The sequence below is a fragment of the Aquila chrysaetos genome, chromosome 16 (assembly GCF_900496995.4).
Source record: "Aquila chrysaetos chrysaetos chromosome 16, bAquChr1.4, whole genome shotgun sequence".
Lineage (NCBI taxonomy): Eukaryota > Metazoa > Chordata > Aves > Accipitriformes > Accipitridae > Aquila > Aquila chrysaetos.
The window spans coordinates 6288396-6294706 of NC_044019.1; positions in this window are offsets into that span (position 1 = coordinate 6288396).

A 6311-nucleotide genomic window follows, 5' to 3' on the forward strand; every position below is an offset into this window, starting at 1 on the left:
GGATGATCTGCTCTGCTCCACCAGCACTATGGGTAAAAGCACTTTGCTGACAGTTGCAGCCTCCCTGCTCCCAGCAGGGGGTGGGCAGAGGGGCCGGAGCTGCTGGGACCAGCTTGTCGTTGCTGATGGGAGGCTGTGGTTGCTGATGCCTGTTGTTGGCCGGCTCGGATGGGATGAGCTTGGCTGCACTAAGCTTGTCTGCAGCGTCTGGATGTCACAGCATGGATGAGACCTGTTTAACGACATGTCAGCCTGAAGCTCACCATCAGAATGCTTAAACTGCTGCTAGACTTCAGCTGGAAAATAATGATATTGGAAGTGCTTAGGAGGGCTGGAGAGCCTTTGCACTGCCCTAACAACTGACATAGCCTAACTACAGCCAAGGTTTCTGCCTGCAGGTGAATGAGTGAATTAAAATAAATGCCTTTCTAGAGGCAGTCAAGTTCAGCAGAAGACTACAGGGTGAAGCCAGGAGATGCAGCTTGTTCTCTCCAGCATGACTGATCGGGGAAGGCAGTGTCATCCTTTGCACCCAGGCAAGAGAGAGGTTTTCCTTCGGTGGCTGGTGCCTTGAAGCTCTGCATGATGCCCCAAACTTATTCATGGTTTGCTCACTGTGCTGCACTCTCTTTCCGATCCTCCCTGTTTTTCTAACCACCTTTTCTGGTTTGTAAAATCCCAACGCTAACATACCTCTCTGCTGGATGCCTTCTTTCTTTGGATTGCCAAATCTGCCAGCCTTGGGATGGGGCAGGAAAGAGCAAAGTCCAATTTAAGAGGAAGTACTAAAAGTAAGCACATACTCATACAGGCAGGATTATAGCTGGGAGAAGTGGTAACTTCTCATTTGTCATAAGACAAGCAAGTCTGATGGCATAAACTATATAAATGCAGATTCTTTCTCTATCACTATATGCATAACATTTCACAGGAATGTAGATCAGATGGGAAAAGCCAAGAAAAATGACATTTAAGTTTCAATAGTGCAGACATGCTTTGTTTTGATTTGGCATTTTACTTTTCCAATTTGCTTTGCTCAAGTTTTGTTTTAAAACAGTATTTTAGTTTTATATTTACATATTTCCAATAAACATACCATTATTACATTTAATATCTTAGTATAAATTTCACACTGCAACAAACCAAAATGATAAAATCAAAATGAATCAATTCCTAAGGCGCTTCCATGTAAATGACCCAAAAGAATGTGAAGGTTTTCTGTGGGAAAAAAGGAAATCAGACTTCAGGGATCTCAAGACATTTCCAAACTTCCAAGCGAGTTCAAGCAGAAGGCATTTAACATATTGAATTTTTCTTCAAAAAAAGAAAAGCACAGTGTTTGTAGCCCTGGACTGTAAATACTTCTTAGAAGGGAGCTGGAGATGTGGCTAAGTTACGCTAGTTGAGGCAGCAGGGCAAGAAGAGGGTTGGTAAGGGACAAGCAGCCAAATCCTGAGTAGTTTACTGTTGATTTTTATTTCATTTTAAACAAACATGTTAGTTGTAGTAAACACAGCTTTCTTGCCCTCCAGCCACCAGAAAACTCCAGGGTTCAGCAAAATGCTCTGTAATTTTTTTGTCTTTTTCAGGCTTCCTTTGATGTTCCCAGGTGAGTGTTTCTGAGCTGGATTCACAGCCTCGATTTTTCAAATACTCAGAGAAATGGTGACAAAAGCCGCCATTTAGTCAAAGCTCCAATTCCTGTATTTTATCCCCACGGTATTTCTACTTCAGTTTGTTACAGGGAGCGGAGGAGTCCCTCACAGCCTGCTTCATTACCAGAAAGGATATTTACTGCTTTGCCACTGTATTGCGAAAGTGGTATTTACAGCAGTGGGATCAGTGCAAAGCATTAAAAGAAATGATGTAAAGGGTGAAAGACTGGGGAGAAATGAATGGCTTTAAATATAACCCTTTCGACAACTTGGGATCAAAAGAACGGTTGTTTATCCTTTAAGCTGCAAATGGCTGGCAAATATCCTTGTGCTCTGATGCTGTAAATAGTAAATGCTGTTTATGGCTAGTCAATGTTTATGTATTTTATGGGTCACATTTATTTCAGAGGGATCATATTTTATTTGCCGTGTTAACCTTGCCCACATCTTCCCCCTGGGACCGAGTTGCCTCCTGGGCGCTATTCCTGGCTCTCCTGCTGACCACCTGTAAAACTTTGGGCAGCTCGTGTCCTCCCTCCGTGCCCTGACTTCTCTACCTGTACAGTGCCACCAACAATGCTGGCCTGGCCCAGGAGAATTCCCTAAGGTTATATCTGTCCTATTAAATCGCTCGAATTAAACAGCAGTATGAGACTTATCATTTGTAAAGATGAAAGTCACTGTGTGGGCAGCTCTTTTTCTTTAACGTGAATGAGCCAACATTCCGGCTGGATCAAGGCAAACCATACAAAAGGACCAGGGTAGGAAAATGTAGTAATAAAGACTCTGGGATCATCTGAGAAGAGGAACATCTTTGTAAAATAACTTTCACTAGCAGAAATGTTACACAAATCCTGTGGGCAGACACATGGATGAGAGAGATCCTCAGCTGGAGTCCGTGGGGATGTCTGGCCTGATGGATGAGCACACAGACAGAAAGCAAACAGCAGCAAAAGGATTTGGGCTGATGCATGACCACACGGCCAACTTCTGTCATTTTGGGCCCACCACCGGGGACAGCAGTTGCAGCGACTTCATTCAACTGATACAAGTGAGTAATTATCTTAATGAACTGTCTGCAGGAAAGCTAAAGTAAAGCCTGTCTTTTTTATGATGTTTGAATTATGCAATTATAATGGTGCCTGTTCCAGGCTCTAAGGTCTGAATCCTGGAAGGTTTACTGGTGTCATTCAAATCAGCAGGAATCGAGACAGCAAGAAAACCAAGAAGGGCAGCACAGTCCCTGTGGTGCAGGACAGTCTGCATTGACAGGCTCCTGGAGAAACGCCACACATCCATCACCCGGGATTCCCTCCGCCGCTCCAGGGCCAGTCAGCACATTGGCTTACGTCAGCTCAAGGAGATGCCAGGGAATGCTGCCAAGTTGCTGTCTTTGCCCTCTTCAAGGTCTATTTATACCCACTCATGGACATCAGAATACCCTTGGGATAGTAGAGACCTTTCCATCATAGTGGATGCTATGACTCTATCTGCCTGGTTTTAAGTACTGTTGTTCCTATTGCATTATGCATTATTTTTGCCAAGTTGCTAGCAGCTCCATCATGTTTCCGGATGGCATTTCAAAGTCTGATAGAAGCCGGCACCAGAAAAATGCTTCCGATCCTCCCCAGGCTTTACTGACACTGTGTTTTCTGCCAGCTTTGGTGCTGTTTAACATCCAGGAGGATTTGTAGAAAACAGAAGTTTTATGGAGCTTCCGTGTCAAAGAGCGTCTTACAAAAAGGTGTGGCCTGGATTGCTGGAGCAACCTGTGCTGGTTACCTTCACCAGAAGACATTTCCCATCAGTGGACAGGTTTATCAAATGTTTGACTAAAAGGCTGTGAATGGTGCATGGGAGCACTTCCAGCACATAACTGGGGTTTGCAGCATTGTCTAATGGGGACCAGGCCAAGGTTGAGGGAAGGAGCCTCAAGGAGGACTATCCTGTGTCAATAAAACAAAACACTTCTGCAGCTGCATAGAGCACAACTCTATCTCACCCAGCCATGAGGACTACCTGCAGGCAGTCTCTAGGGATTTACTTAGACCTTTAGAGGCTTTTTTTGCAGTCTCAGGTACTGAGCCTGGTTTTGAGAGCAGACCAGGATCACTCTCACCCATTCTGCAATTTCCCTCCATCCTCTGACGGGGTCCATGGTATTCCATGAGTTATTTCCTTTTCGTTCACACCTCAGTTTCCCTTTCTGTGGAATAGGGAGATCAGTGAAGTATGTTTGTTTTTTTCTTTTTTCAGAGCAGAGGGAGAGGCATGTGTCCTCCAACTGAAGGCAGTGGCACCAGAATGCCTAGAGAAGAACATGAAATTAAACAAAGCAGAAGTGCTCCAAGCAACACACAGACACTCAAAGCAAAAAGCCCTTTTTCCACTGGAGCTTTTGCTCCAGGTCAGATGTGGGGGAAATACCACAGTCAGTCAGGTAATCTAACGGACATCTCTGGAGTCCTGGAGCATCTCCACCTCCATGAGATGCTGCTGCTTCTAAAGGTGGTCAAGTCCCTCTTACCTATCTGTTCTGTCAGTGCTGAGATCATCAGCTCAATCTACTCACTACATCGAAGAATTGCTGCTCATTTCTTCTCTGCATTGGTAAAAAAAAGCAATGTGTGGAGCAGCATTAAGCATATTTGTGTGAATTGGTTCTCAGCCTGTATTGGAGAGAAGTTTACAGAAGAAAAAACAGTATAACAGTAGCATATTAGAAAGAGTCTTTTATCAGTCTCAAAACCAGCATTGATAGTGCCATCGTCTGACTTATTAACAGGCTTGGGACAGCTTGTGTTCAGTTTGTGTTGGCCAAATCATCTAACATTTCAGAAAACCAAAACCACTTCCCGTCTAGAACTCAGCCCCTGACCTGGCTGGAAACTCACAATAAATCTATACATTTTATCAGATTTCAGGGGTTTTTGAGCCAGGCTTTCATGGGGAACTATTCTGAGCCCTGGAGAGAAAATACTGCATGAAGCAGAAAGATTGTCTGGCTTGCTAAGAGCCACGAAACATGAGGTTCATTTAGAAGACCAGGTGTGTACCCAAAGGCTCAACTCCTCACACACATTGAAACAAACCCCATCTCTGCAAGAGATGTGTTGAACATACTTTAGCTGCTTTAGCTGTATTATCAAAGTCAATTAAACCAAGAGGCTTAGGGAATGTTTGACCCTGCTGCAGTAACTAAATAGGCAAGAGCATTATTAATGGGAATTTAATTAGAGGTAGAATTTGAACCATTTAAAGAGATAGAAAACAATTTTTAACACAATTTAGTTGGATCACATTGAGGAACCCTTTTCTGGCCAAGTGAATTGCCAGCATTTCTCCTAACGATATTTTGGGCAGACCCAGTTAATGGGCTTTTGGTCAACCCTGGCCAGTGGAAGGCAGCCTGGTGAAGATGTCCCAGTGCTGTGATGGTTGTCACACACCATCTCAGCACCTACAGACTCTGATGAGGAATCTTAAGGGAAGGACTGTGCTCTCCAATAGCTCCCTAAACTAACAAGGAGAGAAGCTCCACCCAGGTAGCCCACCCCATGGCCTCCTCTAGACCTGGCTTTGAGCACTGCAACCAAGGTGGGTGGGCAGGCAGCTGGTGAGAAATAAGCAGCAGCCAGTTTCAGCATCCAGCCTGGTCTTCAAGACTGACCAAGAGGGCTGACAGGTGATGTCTGGAAGGTACTGAAGCCTATTGGTTATTCATATTTCAAAGCATGTTTTATCTCTCCACTTAATTAAGCAAGATACTGGGCTGGACCTTGATACAAGAAGGTGGGCTCTTCACGTGCTTCTGCAAGGTTTTCTGGTTGAATTTTGGGTTGGTGTCTTGCTCTTTGTTCACAGCTAAACAACTGCCAGATTTAGGGCCAGAAAAATTCTTTTCTGCTTGAAGAATTTGAGGGGTGTGTACTTTTATGAGTGATTTAAAGCATGTTTAAAAGCACTGGAGACATTAAGATGTCATTGTGGTACACTTTTCTGGACTTCATGTCTGTTGTTGAGTATCCTGGTCCCCAGAACAAGGGAGATGATGAAGCGCAGAGAACGGGAGTCATTTCCCCTGTCCAGTGATGAGAAAACCAGCTCAAAAATATGTGACCAACATCATTATCTTCATCCCTATATACATAAATACATATCCAGTGAAAAGAGCTTGGGGCAGCACTGACATTTCTTATTTATACGTTGGCAAATCTTTCATTGAAGCTAGTTGTTTTGTTTTGTCTCAGAGCAGAACAAAGACGCCAGGCCGTGGTCCACACTGTGGATGATGCTGGAATTGTTACTACTGAGCAAATTACACTTTCATACTGAGTTGTTTTAAAAAGCAGGCAACAATCCAAAAAGGTGAGCAGATGCTAAATTCCAGACACCTCTCATCTGTCATCAGCAACACTATTCACTAACATCTACAGAGACTGACCTGTGCAATCAGAGTCAGTTGTGAATGTGCCACAGAAAGCAGGATCTTTATCACTGGTGATAATGTACAAGAGGAAGGAACAAACCAGACTTTTAGATGAAATTGCCAGGTTGGCTGTTAGAAATACCATCTTTTCCTTTGTGAGGAGCACATACATGAGATAACATTGGCCTAAGGCCAAAGTACCATTTTTGCTAACTAATTTTTTTCAG